The sequence below is a fragment of the Scylla paramamosain genome, chromosome 4 (genome assembly GCF_035594125.1).
Source record: "Scylla paramamosain isolate STU-SP2022 chromosome 4, ASM3559412v1, whole genome shotgun sequence".
In the NCBI taxonomy this organism is placed as follows: Eukaryota; Metazoa; Arthropoda; class Malacostraca; order Decapoda; family Portunidae; genus Scylla; species Scylla paramamosain.
The window spans coordinates 30677272-30697026 of record NC_087154.1 but is presented as its reverse complement, the minus strand read 5'-3'; the positions used below and the strand labels follow the sequence as shown (position 1 = coordinate 30697026).

At 41.7% G+C, this 19755-nt stretch overlaps 1 protein-coding gene across 8 annotated transcripts in view; it reads left to right on the top strand.

Moving 5' to 3' along the window:
• Positions 1-4254: 4254 nt before the first annotated feature.
• The window catches only part of LOC135099976 (uncharacterized), a 38572-nt gene continuing 23071 nt past the window's right edge, over positions 4255-19755 (top strand). For 2 of the 8 annotated variants that reach the window (XM_064002767.1, XM_064002762.1), the window contains exon 1: positions 4289-4352. The gene's annotated coding sequence lies outside the window, so the exon portion shown is untranslated. Of the gene's footprint in view, positions 4353-10920; positions 11026-16452; positions 16755-19755 lie in introns of those variants that run through there. The other 6 variants (XM_064002763.1, XM_064002768.1, XM_064002753.1 and 3 more) reach the window with 6 other exon arrangements.

Here is a 19755-nt window from a genome sequence, read left to right as displayed (position 1 = left end):
TGGCTCTTCTTTCATTTGATGCTCCAGGAGGACGATGCCAACGAACTCAAGGCTACAGTCATAAAGAAACTCAAGCGAATGTGGTATAAATTAGACAAGGCACTTTGTGGGTCCCAGACTCAGGGGTCAGTAGAGCACACACTTTGCTATATAAAGGCTCTGACCGTTTGTGGCCAGGATGACCCCCCCCCCCCTGATGAGTGAGTGGGTAGCAGAAATAAACCTTGTGCAGTCCCAGAACAGCTCCACTTTACATTCTGGGGGTTAAAGATCTGACTTACCCCTCAAAAAAATGTGGATAAATAGATAGCTAGATAGATAGATAAACAGATAGATAGATAGATGGATAGATAGAGAGTGGATAGATAGACAAATAGGTGGACAGATAGATAAATTGATAAAAACTAAATAAATAAACAAATCGATAGATAAGATATACAAAATAAGTAGATTTAAAACAATCCCTGTTACTAGTTATCTTTACGACGTATTCAACAAGTTTCTGGAAATCATTGAAGCAAGGCATACCGTTCCACGTACAAGTTTTTTGTGTGGATTTGTTGACAGTCACAAGAATTACACTCAGCATTTTAAATCTCTTGGCTTTTCCCATGTACCCTGAACAACTTAACCCTTTGACTGCCACTTGGTACACCTTTCCCTAATTACCAATCACTCTGAGACATCTTTACTTGTTCTACAGCCACATCCAATCTTTGAACTGGCAAGAAATTGAAAAATGTATTCTTTTTCATCACTAACTTTCTTGTAGATGCATATAAAGATTTCACGCATCGCTTTTGGTGGTGCTAATTGTTTCGTGTTACAGTGAAAGGGTAAAAATTGCAATACTATAAAGATACGCTTCTTTAAAATGTCTAAGTCGATCCCGTTTGTTGAATGTCATTACGCTATCAAACACTTGCCAAATGTTACAATGTCCTCTGTTTAACATTTTTCTAAGTGCTAAATTAGTGGACTTTTTTCACACTATTAGATCACTTCGTTGTATTAACCAGTTTTTATTGACTGATTTATAAGGTCGGCTTCATTCAGTCATGGAAAATAAATTAATAAAGTAATTTCTCTGCTAGAGCGTGGCTGAGGACACAAACATTGACTTCATATTATCATGCTTACGTGACTATAGAAGATGGCATGTATACGTACTAGCTGAAGAAGAAGAAGAAGAAAAAAAAAAGAGAAGGAGAAGGAAAAGGAGAAGGAGAAGGAGAAGGAGGAGACGAAGACGAAGACGAAGACGAAGACGAAGACGAAGAAGAAGAAGAAGAAGAAGAAGAAGAAGAAGAAGAAGAAGAAGAAGAAGAAGAAGAAGAAGAAGAAGAAGAAGAAGAAGAAGTAGAAAAGTGCTATAAGGATTAAACATGACCAAATTTTGCACTTATAGCTTGTTACAACTCCTACTTTTTATTGTGAGATAAAAAAAAACGCTTTTGTAATATATTGCGTGGTCTCGTATCTACATTATTTATTTACTGTGTGTGTGTGTGTGTGTGTGTGTGTGTGTGTGTGTGTGTGAGAGAGAGAGAGAGAGAGAGAGAGAGAGAGAGAGAGAGAGAGAGAGAGAGAGAGAGAGAGAGAGAGAGAGAGAGAGAGAGAGAGAGAGAGAGAGAGAGAGAGAGAGAGAGAGAGAGACTCCCACATTCTCGCTACTTTCCACATTTCGTCATATTGATAAAAAAAAAAAAAAAACATCACGGATCTTTGCCACGCTAAGATTTATAAGTCAGATAAGAAAATACCATTATCCCAACTTTTCTATGTTCTTTAGATTGCATATATACTTTGAGCTGCTTATCTATGTTAATTTTATTTGGAAGTGCCGGTACGGAACTGACTAAGGAATTCCAGCACGTCTTTGTTTCATGGATAAGAGGACGGCTGCGTTTATCTATAGGAACGCAGAGAATGCTCATAAGGTAATACATTTCCGAAGTTACTATCGTGAGTGGGGGAGAGGAGATGAGGAAATGATCAAACTCTCGTACATATTTCAAACTGAATCTTGTTTAATTAGTTCGGTAACTAGAATGGTTGCTCTTTTTTTCACATTTAGGACATGTTAGAAATTTGTTTACATGGATACACAGAAAAAAAAGAGAAGAGTAGGTTAATTTTGTTTTTTTCTAAGGCCTATGTTACAGAACTATTTAGGAGACTGCAGACTGTAGTAGAAGAATAAGTATATAAAGAAATTGTAAGACATCAGGATAGAGTTATCAAGCAGAGGAAAGGTTCAAGTTTTATGTACTACATTGGTGGTATTTAGTGATCTGCTATGATACATTCTGTGAGTCTGTGGTCAATAAATCCATCAATCTATTTACCTACCTGCAAATTGTAAGGACACAAGAAAATTCAGCACCAAACTCACTTATTATGATTTCAAACATGATTTTTTTTATTAAGTGTCCGTCTCCTAGGAAAAGGAAAGATATAGGACTACTTAATGTACCACGCACACACACACACACACACACACACATTATAAGATAGATTTAACATGACAGACGCTGTGTTACTGAATGAGTGAGAGGGTTAACTCTTAAGAACTGTTAGGTACTGGAGGGCATAAAACACGAGTACATACATCTTCTAACTGAGGAATATTAAGTACCTATAAAAGAAGGAAAAAAGAAACATTATCTTATATTTTCAGACTAAAGCAAAACAGGGCTTGAAGAGCTTGACATACTAACAAAATAAGAAAGGAAGCTCCAGGAAACCAATAATACGTTTACATACACATGGCAGTCCCTGTATAAAACGTACCTACCTGTGTACAACTGTCATTCCTATTCATAAGTTTATCCAACCTTTTAAAACTCCTACTGAGCCGACACTAACATTCTAATTAATGAGTCTATTCCAATAATTTACTACTATATTTGAGAACCCATTTCTTTCTATTTCCTTTTTAAAAATCTAATTCTATCAAACTTAAACCCGTTACCTTTACTCTTATCTTGAATGCTAACACCTAAGGATTTTACTTTCATCTCCCTTACTATATCCCCTTTTAATCTACATCTCTCTGACGAATTAAACTAACAATAATCTAATCTACTCTCGTAAGGATATTATATAAAAGATTTACGGTGTCCTAATCTTTTCAGTCACTCACTTCTGTACTGACTCCAACAAACCCACATCCCTCCTGTAATGACTCCAACACACCCACATCCCTCTTGTACTGACTCCAACACACACACCTCCCTCCTGTAATGACTCCAACACACTCACATCCCTCCTGTAATGACTCCAACACACCCACATCCCTCCTGTAATGACTCCAACACACCCACATCCCTCCTCTACTGACCCCAACAGACCCACATTTTCTCCTGTAACATAGTGAGAAAAAATCAGCATAGCATAGTCCAGATGAGGTCTGTTTAGTCCCAAGGATAATTTAAATATTAAGGTCTTCTATTTTCAACACTAATATAACAACTCCAGAGAAAGTATTTTTGATAACGCCTGCAAGAGATGGAAGGTTTTCAGTCAAGATGTCAAGTAGAACATTAATGATCGTGATGACGGCGGGAGAGGATAACAAAGGATCTGGTGCTATATATGGCGGATCAGGCCTTCTCTCAGAGTGCATATAGATGAGAGCGAACAGGTTTAATATAGTCCGGGATTATGTGTTATGCATTGTGTAATTGTAGTCATCCATCCCCTTCCCTCGTGTCATATGCAAGGAACAAACGATACTCCCGTGTAAGAACAGCTTAAAAGTGAGAGGAAAAATAACGCTGTAGTTGCGGATTTTCAGTGATTTCTGCTTTTTCTTCGTTAGGAGGAAACAAGACTAGGACACAGATAAAACTGATATAGACTACACGGAGCTTGGTGGTGTTGATATCTATGGTAATCCTTCTGCAGACTTGGGATGAGACCAATATACTTTAAACAACCGAGAAAGAAGACAGTAAATGCTTGTTTGGTATGGAAATGTAATGTGCGAGATTGTGTATAAGTGGAGTAAAATATAACCAGTACGTCCATGAATGGCAGGAAATCTACGTATGTGACAAAAAACAATCTAATTCTCCATTCCTGCAGTGAAATGCGTCACCATCGCTGCGAACATTATGCAATAACGCATGTCACAAGGTAAATGAATCAGTGGTGTTTCAAGGTTAGGATATGTGCAATGAATAATTAACACAAACGGAAGTAGCACGCAACATATGGTATGGGTCCTCTTATCATCAAGCTGTGAAGAAGATAAATACAAGGTAAGGAGAGGCGTGAGAGCAGTAGCAAGTGAAACATACCTCATCACACACACACCTCCAGGAAAGTGTTCTCCATACTACAGCTGAGTAAGTTTTAGCACCATCCTGGACATCCAAGCCCTGCACTCAAGAGACTGATTCAGGGATCGCATTCTACGCTTCGACATCTTATCTCGAATCCTTACAGGGTGTAGTGGAAGTCGAACGCAGTTTTCAAGCGTGTTTAATGATCCCAATGAAAGTATAATAAGGATTTTTGCATCTCAGGAAGAAAAATACTGAAGAAAATCTGACCAATCAACTCTGTGCCCTTTGAAAATAGTCCTGATGAAAGCTGAAAGCGTTTCACAGTACGCACTCAGGAATCCCTCACCATAACAGCGTGTGTTATTGCTGTTATGGTGAGTGTAGGACGATGAAAGTGTTCTTATAGAGCTGCAAGACTTTCAAGAATACAAAGTTTGTACTGGCGAATTTTAAGACGTGTAGTTCATGTTATACAGAGTCAGATTCTCAAATACACCACTCTTTTTTTTTCCTTCCACTCACAATCTGCAAGAAACAATCATCACTACGAGTTACTAAATAAGGTCCTGTATTTTGAAACGCTTTGTATTCTCACGGGGAGTTTTTTTTCAAGAGCCAGAGGGATGATCTTTCAATTCTTAATGGGTGTTTTTTCTTAATGATGGTGTAAAATATTTGTTAGACATTCACAAGGATCATGAGAACATCCTCGAAGATCTCACAACTTCCACTACAGCCTGACAGTAAGGAGGATTTTTATTTTCAAGTGCCACAGGGATGATTAGTTTAGTTATCCCTTTTTTTTTTTTTTCTTCCCAGTGATGTTGCAGAATCTTTCTTAACCCTTTGACTGCTACAAGCTCTTTCCGTGTGATGTAACGGTCTTGTATAAGTTGAGATGAGAATTTTGAACGACTACGCTCACAGAAAAGATGTTATCGAATATCTAATAACAATTCTTAGTGGTTGTAGTTTTTTTTTTATGAGGAAAATTTCTAATGATCACTATAATAATACTACACATGCCTTTAGCAGCCAAAGCGTTAAACTGCCACAAAAATCATGAAAGCATCCTTGAAGATCCCATAACCTCCACTACAGCCTCTTGAAAGTAACCGGGATAAGACGCTGAAGTGTTTGGGAATTATGATCAAGTGTTGCAGCTTTCTAACACAAGGCTCTTTAGAGATGGCTTGCTTAACGATTATGGGCCGTATCCTCTGACGTTTAAAGTTATTCTGAGTTGGCTTGTGGCTTTCTCAAACAGCGGCGACCAACGTGGAATTATTAAACAAGGTCACCGGAACTTTTTTTTTAGTGATCTTTTTAAAGCTGCGTGGTGCGGAAGTATCATAGGAAGTGGTCTGTACGGTAATGGCTTCAAGGTATATATATGGCGACCCTGCTGATATGGTTTTGTGAGTCTATAGATTACTTTGCAATTGATTAGGCAACGAATGGCTAGGTAGTGGTTCAGTGGGTCGTTTTATTACTTTCTATGGAGTGTTGTCAGCGTGGGGGGGGGGAGGGAGTGGCAGTGGGGAGTTTGGCGTGGGGGATGGGGTGTGTGGTGTGGTGAGGAGCGTGACCTTAGCTTCTCTCCTTGTTTCTCATCTACAGTGCACCACCGCGCCACGTCGCTCTTAATGGAAGGGAAAAGAAGTTGGGATATTATAAAAAAAAAAAAAAAAGGATGCTGAACTTCTTGGTGTTGATTAAGTTTTCCTTTTCTTTTTTTCTTTTCTGTTCTGTATTTTATATATATATATATTTTTTTTTGTTATATAGTGTATTCAAGTTTTATTTATTTATTTATTTATTTATATATTTATATTCTTCATCTCTTTTTCTTTCTTTCTTTACCTATTTATCTATCTGTCCATATTTTATTTTTTCGTTACAAGGTGGTCTCATGCTTTATCATTTATTTATTCATTCTTATTCTAATTCTTATTATCTAAAACATCTTACATTGCTTATAACAATACCCTAGGGCTTGAACGTCACGCATGTCACTTGTTTTATTATTATTATTATCATCATTATTATTATTATTATTATTATTATTATTATTATTATTATTATTATTATTATTATTATTATTATTACTAACTATTACTATTATTATTATCATTATTATTATTTACTTTTCAATAACTCTACCCAGTCCCTCACATGACTTTGCTGCTGCGGTGACATTTGATTACTTCGGTTAGTCAGGCAGTGGTGGGCGAGTGAGTCAAGCTTCCTCAGAGCAGGGAAACACGCTGATCATGTTCGGGAAGGGTTGCTTGGGATGGGCTTTCCTCATGCGCACAGTTCATCTTCAGTTGGGTAATTTTTCTCCGATCGTGGTGTGGCCGAAGATACCCAGCTGGTGTTATCATCTTGTCTGCCTTCCGTTGGGACTGTTTGAGTTAGTGAGGAAAAGGAGGAGGAGGAGGAGGAGGAGGAGAGAAAGAAGAAGAAAAGAAGGAGAAAAATAGAAAAAGAAAATAGAAGAAAAAAAGAAAAACGGCAACAACAACAACAACAACAACAACAAAAACAACAACAACAACAACAAACAAACAAACAACCGAACAACCAAACAAACAAAGCAAACTTCCTAACATTTGATACATACACACCAAACCTTCCTCTGATCAAGCTGAGTAATAAGTGACAGGAAGCCACAGACAGACAGACAGGCAGGCAGATAGGCAGGCAGGCATGACGAGCTGGCTGGGTGACTGTGACGGTGTGACCACAACAAACTCGGCCAGCTGATAACAAAGGGGTCATGCCAAGGCTAGTCAGCCAACACGTGATAGCTGATGAATAACTATACAAAGAGAGGGAGAGGGAGAGAAAAAATGATAACACAGCACATCCGCTACCAAAGATTAGTCACACTGGTCGTTACCTCAGACCAGCTTCCACCCATTGCCCATTTGTATACAAAGGATCTGAATAATTCCTTGAAAGACTGAAAACAATAAAGAGAAAAAGGTTGATTAATAACGTTCCCCCGCTCCTTCCCCACGGAAAAAAAAAAGAAGAAAAAATAGAGTAGAAAAGAAAGTAACCAATGTATTCCAAGAGTGCCCCTGTCGCGTCCCGGATACTCAAACAACAGGGAAGCATTATAGGGACAAACAACACCTCTGTGGCCTATCATAGGATTACCACACCATCCTTGTTTATTTCAAGAGGGCCACGTCTCACACCAGCATGCAGCCCTGTCCCGCATAACGAAGCAATAGATGAACATTGTAGAAATGAAACATCCCCGTAACCTGACACAGAAATGCAACGCCATACTGACAACACTGAAGGTGACCTCATGCGTGTGTTTACCGGCAATAGTCATTAAGGTCACGTCCATGTCAGCAGCCTGTCATCCCCAGTCGTATTGCCACTCACCCGCTAATGCCCCATCACCAGTCAGGGCACTGAAAGGTGGAGGAAAGTGAGCCTGACCCGCGCGACTGAGGTCACGCCTGAGATGGATGGTGATAAGTAATGATGATTCTGGGACAAAGAGGATGCTTGTATTCAGTATTAGAACAGTCCACGGAATAGTAAATAAGGATGACGGTAACAGTAACAACAACAACAACAGCAATAATAACAATGTATTATTTTACTACCACCACCACCACCGCCAACAACAACAACTACCACCACCACTATCATCACCACCACCACCACCACCACCACCACCAACAACAACAACAACAACAACAAGGCTGAAACTCGCCACCAAGTAGACCCACGAGAGTTGAAGGTGACGTCACGGACAAGGAAATCCACGGGGCAGGTGATATTACCACGCACAAAAGAAAAAGGCACAGAACTAAGTGGTGAATGGGTGGAATTAGTGTGGTCGCTATCACCATCGCCCAGGCAGGAGGCTTATTTGTGGCTCAGAGCTTTGCGCCTTATCGGGATAACATACAACCTTCCGAGACCTTCTAATGTTGACGAGTCGATATGCTGATATACGCAATATGAGAGTTTCTTCACCTTTGTTTGATTTTTTTTTTTTTCATCACTTGACCAGATTTTTTGGCACGTAAGTAATCAAGAATGTCATATGGCGTCTACATTACAGCACGTACTACCTTAAGTATCGTCGACACAGCACAGCAAACCTCACAACCTCACCAAAAACTCCATTTTCTTTCCATTACACTTTGTTTCCGGGTCGTTGTTTCTAATAATAGTGGCTTACTGTTGGCCTAATGAGGTTAAGAACACTCACTGTACGCCCTAAGAACAGAGAAAGAACAGAGAGAGGTAACGGTGCTGCACCACAAGGGGGCCTCTGTAACGCGGCTCCCATCAGTCTTGTGCCTTCACAGGCTGCTGAGTGATGGTCCCAGTTTTTTTTTTTTTTTTTTTTTTAATGTAAGAGGGGCACCAGGCAAGGGCAATAGCAAATTTGAGAAAAAAAAAGTGCCAGTAAAAAGAATAATCGAATATTGGAGGATAAGTGTCTTGAAACTTAACCCTTGAAAGAGTTCAAGTGATAGGTAGGAGGGAATACATAAGCAGGCAGGGAATACAGTCAGAGGTGCAGAGCTTCCTTGATAGGGACTGACTGAATAAAATCCTACTATCACGATGAATCTAGGATCACTCATCACTGCATTATGACGCTGGGCAAGAGGGGAGTCAAAGAAAAGATAAGTGAATCCAGGGATTTTAGAGTTGATATATAAACAACAAGATTTCGTCATTCATGGATGAACAAGATAAATTTTGTTATCCCATTGCTACGCATCCAGCATCACTACATTATGGAGAGGCACATCAGGGCAAGGATGATCAAAGAAAAGCCAAGTGAATTAAGATATTTTAAAGCTGATGTATTGAGCAGCAAAACGCCGCCGTTTATGGATAAACAGGGATAGATTTAGTCGCCTACTTTTTTTTTTTTTAACGTTAGGGTTTTGTTTCAATGATGATTATAATTCTCGATAGTGAATAAAAAAAGAGCTTTAAGAGTTTAGACTTGATACACGTAGTACAACGAAACGCCGTCATAAACAGATAAAAAGTACTAAATGTCATAATTCAGCTTTTGTTGGTTAAGTTCTGGTGGATTAAATTGCTTATCACATACACTGACGGTATGACGTGCGAAAAGTAAAACTCCTCCATAAACAGACTGAAGCTGCAGTGTCATAATTCCCTTCTTTCCTGTTGGCTGAAGCGATTATTACACCCCTTGACAGAAAGAGTGAAGCACGCAAGAATTAATATGCAGGGAGGGAGACGCGGAAAGTCATAATTCACTTGGCGTTGATTAAGGTAATTATCAGTCTTTGCACTTTCATTTCTTTCCAACATGGCTCGTATAGCAGAGGATACACATTATTCCTTTTCCTCCCGCGGTCCCTGTGATCATTTATTTAATGGACTACAACTATAGCCTTGTGTTTTAATTATCTCTTAAGGGAATGTGTCGTGTAATTGCTCTTAACCTTACCCGGAAATTCAACCTACATGTGCCAGAGTCTGCAGAACGTCCAGCCCTTGGCTCATCTGACCCACATGTCTCGCCTCTTGCATAGCGCTTTAATGAACGCTAATGTCCGAACAACTGAGACCTTAAATTGCCAGAAATTACCAATCAGCAAATGGACGTACGCATGTCTGTGTTCTTAATGCTTTGTTCTCTCATGACGAACACAGAAATGATGAATGAAATGATGATGAATCGAATTTTCATGGGTGATTTTCCCACCGATGATGCAGAACGCTTGTAAAACTGTCTCTGGAATTAGGAAATGAGAACTGAATACCTTAATAACCTCCACTAGAACCTGCTAAGATTAGTAAATATAAAAACACCGGGGCGTTTGATCAAGATAATAGTCCACAGTCGCAGGATCTGTAAGTCGCTTAGAGTGAGCCCGGGCTAATTCACTCACCGCACGAGAAATTGGGTTAGAGAAAGTTTTCATAATGCTATACGGAAGGACCATTATAAAATAAAAAATAATTAGAGGGCGGAAAAGGCGGGGACGAGCCGTGGTTTCTCGGTCAGGCGATGAACGAGTAAAACAGCAAGGACGAGCGTGAGGCGGAGAGCCGTGGGGGCGGGCCTGTGGGCGGGAGGGAGGACCGGATAAAGGGAGACTGGGGGTGGCATGGGCGGGGAGAGGAGCTGAATCACTGGGGCTGAACAAGGATGAACAGGCGAGCTAAGCGGTCATACCTACGTGTCCGAAACGCTTCCTTTTAATTGTGTGTCTCTCTCGCCTTTCCCCTCAGGCACCTGTTGTTTTTGTCGTCGTGTTAGGGACAGGAAGTGATGGATTACATACCAGACGAGACACAGCGGATAAGTCAAGTGGTAAAGATTACAAATATTAATTTCCCAGTTGGACCGGAAAGTCCAAAGGCGGGAGATATAAACAAAGCGCTACTCTAAGTTGCCTCTACGGGCTATATATGAAAGTCAATTAAAGTGCTCCGATTTTGTGTCACCCTACTCATCGTTTAGGGTGAGCTTAAGGATGCCAAGGTCTCCGAGGCGAGGGTGTGTGAGTGTGTACGTTAGTATTTATTAAGCTCATATTCCAATGTTATGAGTGTGAATGGGTGGCGGTGCAGTGGCCGCGTCCCAACCACCTCTACGCTTCTTCGTGTTCAGTACCCTCTCTGTTAGTTAGTGAGTGAGCGTATTACAGCCCCGCTCTCCGGCTCCCTACACCAAACAGGGGCAGAAAAAAACGTAGTGGTAACTAAGTAACTTGCATGAAATCCGTTTAAGGCAAGAAAACTTAAAAGGAATAAACAGAGAAGCCATTTTTGGTGGCGAATCGGCTTCCCTGCGGTTATGTTGTGCTGTTCGTGGACGTGACATGACAGACGTATGGACGGTTAGGAACGGCGGCGGCAACTGCAGTGTGGTTGGCATCTAGACAGAGAGAGAGAGAGAGAGAGAGAGAGAGAGAGAGAGAGAGAGAGAGAGAGAGAGAGAGAGAGAGTCAATCAAGGACGAAAGGGTGATTAATTCTAGTCTACAGTTTACATTATGGACGGTAAAAAAAACCATCCATCCATACAACACAGCTTCTCCTCCCCTCGCTTATCACACCGAATCTACATACGAGAAGTCAGAGCGATTATTCCTAACTGTCGGTGCAAATGTGATGAGCGAACGAACACACATGGGTGGCTGGCCAGTGCGAGTGGATGCGGTGCTGTGGATGCTTGCGAGGGATTAGCGAAGGAGTGAAAGTGGTGGTTAGGAATAATAATGAAGGGTGAACGGTGACGCCACTCACCAGGAGACGGACAGATGGATGGATGGATGGTGAGCTGTCTGACTGCCTGATTGACTGCCTGACTGACTGACTGACTGAGTGCCTGACTATCTGACTACTTGATTGACTGAATGATTGACAACCTAACTGACTGTCTGACTGAATGGCTGACTGTCTACCTGACTGACTGACTGATTGGTTGATTGTCTAACTGCCTGACTGACTGCCTAACTGACTGACTGCCTGACTGACTGACTGCTTGACTGACTGCCTGCCTGACTAATTGACAGACTGACTGCCTGACTGACTGACTGCTTGATTGACTGGCTGACATAATTCCCCAGACTGGCGAGGCACAAGCAGGGCAGGAAAACACGTTGGTTGCCAAGTCCGCGGCAGCAATCAAACATCTGCTTGAAAGAAACAAAATGAGACGGAGAACAGGTGAAGGAAACGAAGGGAAAGGAGAACGAGACAGGGTGAGACGGGAAACATCTGCAGGAGGGGAAGGGAAGGGAGAGAAAGGGAGAATGAGACCGGATGAGATGAAGAGCAGGTGGAGAAAGGGAAGGGAAGAAACGAGAATATAGAGTGAGACAGACGACAGCTGCAGAGAGGGAAAGGGAAGGGAAGGGAAGGGAAGGGATGAGTAGACAGAATGAGACGAAAGGCAGCTGGAGGAAAGGAATGTAGGGAGGAAAACGGAAGGGGAGGGAAGGGAAGTAGGGAAGAAAGACCAAGACAGGAGGAAGCTGGAAGAGAAGAGAAGAGAGCAAAGGAAAGGAAATGAAAGGAAAAGAAATGGAAAGGAAAGGGAAAGGAATAGGAGGGGAGGAAGAATGAGACAACATTAAATAAAGCACAGCTGAATGGAAGGAAGGAAGGGAGGGAAAGGGATGGGAAGAAAAGATGAGGGAAGAGACGACAGCTGAAAAAGAAGGGAAGATAGAAGGAAAGAAGGAAGGAAGGTTAAGGAAAAGAAAGAAAGAGAAGGGAAGGTGAAGGAATGCAGTAAGGATGCGGGGAAGGAAGTATCATCACGAGAATTGCGGAAGGAATGAAGAAAGAAGGGAAGGAAGGACGGAAGGCTGTTGCTAAAAGGAAGGAAGGAGGGAGAGTGGGAGGGAGGACAATGATAAAAAAATTCACGAGGGAAGCATTCTATCGCAGCGGAAAGGTCAATGTCAGGATGAGAAAGTGGAGCAAAATAACCGAGGAATCACTTAAAAAAAACGTGATAAAAAAGGATGACAAGGCCGTGAGAATAACAATAACACTAATATATCAGGAAGTGGTGACCGGAAGAGTATAAACAAAGTGGTGTAAAAGAAAGAAAAGGAACACCTTGCATGACTGTGTTAGGCTCGTTGTATTAGTAAGAGTAATAGTGAAATAATAAGTGATGATGAGGAAAGTAGGAACAAAACAACGTGAAAAAAAAATAAATAAAAAGCGCCTATTTCCGCGTCCATCTGTTGAGTATGCACGTACAAACTGTGTCGTTTACCGTAATTAGTGAACCACGTGGTATAATAATAGTGAAATAAGAAGTGATGATGGGGAAAGTAGGAACAAAATAGCATGAAAAAAAGAAAAAAATGTATGTATATTAATATTTCAGTGTTCATGTGTTAGTATGTGCAAGTTGTGCTGTTTACCTTAATTAGTGAGGCACGTGGTAAAGCAGCTAAGGTGAGTCACGATTTATGAATGAGTTACCAGAAGGACAAAGGACAACATAATTTTGATCGTGACTTCGAAAATTCACACACCCAACGTTAGTAAAATTAAGATTCGTCTATATTCGGCCAACATACTTAAATTTTTTGGTGTCGACTGCTTTTAACAGGCCGTAGTGAAAGTTATTGGCGTGTTCAAGGATGTTTTCATGGTTGTAGTGACAGTTTAACAAGCATTCTACACTATCAATAGGAAAAACACCCATGAGAACTTGGTTGATCACCTCTGTGGCCTTTGAAAACAGTCGTGATTGGAGAACTAAGCGCTTAAAAATACAGGCATATATTTTTTTCATGTATGCACGAGTATATACCATTAAATAGGGACTTTATAATGATAGCCACAACCTTACTGCATTTATTTTACTTAATTTACATACGCATGTATTAAACTCTCGGGCTTTAACCTCCCTTAGGCTAATGGACATTGTCGTTGGGGGTATCTGGCGGAGACACGAACACAAAGGAATACAAATGAAGAATAAGCAGCAGTATATTATGTTGGCTCTTACAAGGCAGTGACTAACTATCGTATCTAATCTAAAATAAGAAACGTAAAGTAAAAGACGTAAAGTAGAGAGACGAAATGAAAAGTAAGAGACGAGAAGTATGAGACGTTAGAGACGGAGAGTAAGGAGACGAAAAGTAAGAGACGAAAAGTAAGAGAAGTAGAGAAAGGGAAGGAAAAGTAATAGACGTGAAATAAGAAACGAAGAGTAAGAGAAGTAGAGAAAGGGAAGGAAAAGTAATAGACGTGAAGTAAGAAACGAAGAGCAAGAGACGAAAAGTAAGACTCAAAATAAGAGACGAAAAGTAAGAGGCAAGTAAAACACAAATTAAAGGAAGTAAAGAGACAAAGTAAGAGACAGAAAAAAAAAACATTAAGTAAGATACAAAATAAAATAAGAAACGAAAATAAGCAAGGACGAAAAAGTAAGAGAAAAAGGAAGACACGTAAGGAAGTAAAGGCGAAGGAGGGACTTATCCATTCACACCTAGCTGAGAGTTAATGAGGAAAACGATCAGGTTACTCAGTGTGTGAAGACGAGGTGGTAAGATTCAAATGACTTCCTGACTCGAACACCTAAATATCAATTATTCTCGATCTAATTAGTATAATCAGGTGTGTGTGTGTCTCAGTTGATTATACGTATTTATTGATTCTATATTCACGAGGAGTCAAGAGTATATATAGGTGGTGATCAGGTGTGTTAAAATGCATTGTGGTTACGTCTTAAGTGTGTGTATGTAACTTGCATATTCGCTTACGTGTGTGTGTGATAATGTGTGGGTTATTGAATTGGTGACGTATTCTCTATTATTATTATTATTATTATTATTATTATTATTATTATTATTATTATTATTATTATCAATGTTTTTATCGTTATCAGTACTTTTATTATGGAAGCATTTACTGAATCACAATCAAAAACACAACACACGCAAAACACATCAATAACATTCCATCATCATCACCACCACCATCATCATCACTATTCTCTAATCCTACCACTCCACTATTATCCTACATTTCAATTCAATACACGTACGTACAATTCAACATCGCAATAACATTTTCTTTTTCTATATCATCCCTCACACAAGCACAGACTCTCTCTTGCTCTCTCTTACTTACTCTATTACCATTCTTCTACATTTCAAGGCCTGATCAAGAACACAAACACACATTTCCGGAAGCACTTGATTATAAGACGTACGTGTATTTGTATGTATAGAACACGCAATCACACAATCCACACAATTCTGGAGTCTAGGAACACTACAAGGGGCCCCATGTGTCCCTGGTTACTTCCCTCTCTGCGTCACGTCCACCAACCACACCCACGTTACGCTCTACTAACGCCAAACGGTGATGGACTGCGTAACAAAAAGCAGCGAGCGATTATCTGAGCGTCAGTGATTAATTTGTCGCATTAATCGAGTCCATTAAGTACTCCAGGAACGTGTAAAGCTTCTCGGACCAAGGTGATGGGTAGAGAGAGAGAGAGAGAGAGAGAGAGAGAGTAAACACAAGTGAATACTGGTGAATTTCAAACAGCAATACGTACGTAGATCCTTTAGGTCCTAACTCCTGTAAGCTGTTTGATTTTATCTTCACTTCTCTCTTACTGTACTGTGTTACAGAGAAAAAGATACGTACGAAAGAGAGAGAGAGAGAGAGAGAGAGAGAGAGAGAGAGAGAGAGAGAGAGAGAGAGAGAGAGAGAGAGATGGGGAAAAACGATAATAATCTCTCTCTCTCTCTCTCTCTCTCTCTCTCTCTCTCTCTCTCTCTCTCTCTCTCTCTCTCTCTTCCGCCTCGCTACAGATCTGCGTGTCGGCGATTCAGGGTAACGAGTGATGCGCCGCCACAAATATGCTTGCGAAGAGCGCCATGGCGTGAGAATTGATGTAATAACACGTTTGCATCGTTACTTATGTGGAGCGAGGTTGAGTTGGTTAACAAGGTTGGAGGTAGGCGGGAAGAGGAGGAAGAGGAGGAGGAAGAGTAGGAGGAGACGGGTGGATGGGCGGGCGGGCTGAGTGGCTGGAGGGCGGGAGGGATGAAGTGAGAGTGAGTGGAGTGCGCGGGGATTGGCTGAATGAATGTGGATGGGTTAGGAAGGCGATGAGGAGGATAAGTGGTCGGTGTCATTCATTAGTTAAGTGTCCGTGTGGTCAGCTTAAGTGTCCATTGTGCAAGAATGTACTGTGCTATATTCAGAACACACCAATACCTTCTTTTTTTTCAGTTTCCTCAATTAAAAAAAAAAGTTATATTATACTGCTGAGGGAAAATAGTAATGTTGAGCTCGTAACAATCGCTGTCTTATGGTAAAATCTGCAGAAAGGAAATCAGTGCGTGGCGACAACAAACAACAATGAGTGACCTAGTGACAAACATGTGTCTGGGGTCGGAAGTGGTTCTTGTTGTCGTGTTGTCTAGTTCATGCGGTAACAACAAAAAGAACCGCTGCTGTGAATAATAATTGACAACCTGAGGCCGTGACACCCGTAATTACTCCTGTTGTCACCATATTAGAGGGAGAAACTCCATAAACCACAGAGGGCGGGATAAAACCTTGTGGGTGAGTTGAGTTGAATTTCCGGGCGAGGAGCTCTGGCTGTGGGGCGCCTCACTCAGTTTCCCGCGGCAGGTCGCAAGGAGCAGTGGCTCGCTAGCGACTCCCAGCCACCTCTGGCCACGCGTGCATGTCCTGGCAGTGTCTCCAGCAGTTGACACACATCGCTGAAATCACCACAGACTCTTCGTGCACACTTGAAAAGCATTGGACATTAAGATAAACAGCCATATGAATACTTTGATAACGCTGTTTGCATTATAATTGGAAAATAAACATAATTTTGAAATCGTCTGACAAAGTGAAGACATTTTTGGAAAGTTGTACATTATATTAAGTGAAGTGAAGAGTGTCCGACGTCGCAATGTGTGTCAAGGTAGGTCACGTCTCGCCTCCCGGCCCACCGACGGGTCACTCTCGCTGCTGCTCACTTGTTCCTGTCACTGTGACCCGCGGGGAGACGAATGGCAGAAAACCAGTGTTGTGCCCATATAATGAGCCGCCATTTGTCAGTGTGTGCATAACAAATGTGCGCGCGTTACCTGCGATGCGCCTGGAACTTGTACACGCGTTAGCACAAACTATACATGATTTCGTTTATTTATTGACTTTGTTCATAATTCTATTTATCTTCACTTCTCGCTGGAACACATTAATTATAAACACGGCATCAAAATGTATTACCTCTCAGCGTAAATAATCCAGCGTGTGTGATTTGATTTCGTTTGTGGCTTGATGCTGGTACACTCAAATCGATGATAATAAGACGTGCATACTGCCTTGCCAATGAGTTGTTTTTTGTACGTGTGAGATATGATGACACGCTTTACAATTCTGATGAACGAACGTGGGTTAGGAAACGGACCTGCTTGAGTGAGTTCAGTTAGACGCTTTGCAGGGGAGGAAGTAAGCATAGAAGTCTGCCGAGAAGTGGGGCAACAAGTGGCATAGAGGCGGCACTCCGACAGACCGGGGCAGTTCAGCTCCATAAAGGGAAGTACACAGCGCCACAAAAAAGCCACCTCTGTAGGCAGCTTCCAGGCGCGATTTAGTGGAGTCAAAATTGATGTCTATTATTCACCACAACCCGAGGGACGCCCGAGTCTGTCTGTACCTATGAATGAACACGTACTACTTGCATGGGGTGCGGGTGTTTGTGCTTATTGAGAGGTGCGGGTCCTTGTTCCCAAGATATTTCGCAACACCACCGCCAATCACTCCTCGTAAAGTTTTTGCCGCGCTCCTCCTAACCACCATCATCGTGTGCATCGTGTTCGTCAGTTTAACAGAATAAAGTTTTGATGCCAAGGTCAGAGTAGCGTGCGAGGATATGTGTGTCTGTGTCTGTCTGTGTGTGTAAGGCAAGAATGAAAACTGCGAGGTGAGGAAATCTCGGGTTAGGGAACATTCTTGCCATGCAGATTATTTCCGTCTGACGCCATGCACGCTGTAATTAAATAATGCCATATACACCCGCCGTGATTATTACCCCGATCAGACCATTAGGGAGGCAATTACAGTAATCTAGGAGGAGTTACGAGGGTGTGACAGAGGGTAGAGCAGGAGGAGGAGGAGGAGGAGGAGGAGGAGGAGGAGGAGGAGGAGGAGGAGGAGGAGGAAGGGAAGCAGAAGCAGGAGACAAAGGAGGGGGAGGAGGAGAAGGAGGGACGCTCGAGGAGGTGAGGAAGGAAGGGGTCGGGAGGGGAAGAGGAAGGGGAACTTTCTCCGCCAACATTTTCATTTGTTACCCTTCACTTCCGTCATCCAAGGTAGCTGTGGCTTCTTTTTGTGCCTGGGGGAGCCTTGGCTTGCGGGGGCTCCTCGGGGGTGCGTGGAGGTGTCGTGTCCTATGGAGGGTCAAGTGTTGTGGATGTGTGGGGGCGTGCGGACCCTTCTCCTTCCTCTTCCCTCCCTCCCCCACGCGCTGGTGACCCTCCTCACACCCACACGCGCCTCGCCGCCCAACCTTGGTACCAATTTGCACGCCTGGAAGGATGGATGTGCTGTGCTCGTTCCTCTCTACCTATTTTATTTATCAGACTATTTATGTGGCCCTGTCCATACGTAGCCCCACCATGCGGGGATTAGAAACCTCGCTACGGAGGTAACTAAATGTAAATGAGTACAGTTTTTATATATCTTTTATCAGCGGTGGGTTTTGTCTTAATGAGAGTTTACGATTACAAGTGTGGAATTTTAAACGAGTGAGCAACATTGCGGATTAATTCAATCATTGGTGCAAGTTGGTTATAGAATACACACGAGTTACACCTTGGCTAAATAAGGGATACGGGACGCAAAGAGGATAGAATAAGAACGAGAGCAAAGCGATTCCTGCATCATACGAATATAAGACTATGACCATATAGTTACCTTGCCCATTAATACTGCCTGATGTCCGCCACGTGTGCGATGTTCAAGGAGTGGGGTGAAGTAGGACATCCAAATGCGACGCGCCATGCCTGTCGCGTACGTTCCCTGATAGTAAAGCACCGGCGTTGCGGGGGAGACTCAGCCAGACGCTGCGGTCGAGGCTTATTGGAACAGAGTGGTGGAATGAAGTGAAGGGGTTCGATGAGGTGAAATAGGTAGAGAGAGAGAGAGAGAGAGAGAGAGAGAGAGAGAGAGAGAGAGAGAGAGAGAGAGAGAGAGAGAGAGAATTATTATCATTATTATTATTATTATTATTATTATTATTATTATTATTATTATTATTATCATCATCATCATTAGTAGTAGTAGTAGTAGTAGTAGTAGTAGTAGTAGTAAACAAAGGATAAGGACGTTCGATAGAGTAATGGATCTTAGAGAGAGAGAGAGAGAGAGAGAGAGAGAGAGAGAGAGAGAGAGAGAGAGAGAGAGAGAGAGAGAGAGAGATTATCATTATTATTATTATTATCATCATCATCATCATCATCATCATCATCATCATCATTAGTAGTAGTAGTAGTAGTAGTAGTAGTAGTAGTAGTAGTAGTAGTAAACAAAGGATAAGGACGTTCGATAGAGTAGTGGATCTTAGAAAACAGATAGAGAGAGAGAGAGAGAGAGAGAGAGAGAGAGAGAGAGAGAGAGAGAGAGAGAGAGAGAGAGCGGTAAACACACGATGTCTCAAGTTTCACAAGATTATTAAGTTAACAGAGATCGTTTTAGTCCTGACAGAAAGTGGAAATATTTTTGACATTAGGAAACTGATACTATCTTAACTTGGCAATGCACACAAACACACCGACTTACACACACACACACACACACACACACACACACACACACACACACACACACACACACACACATCATCATCATGACCTACTGTAAGGAAAGGACGAAGAAGAAATGTTTAACGATGTATATTTAACTAGTAATCAATACTTTGC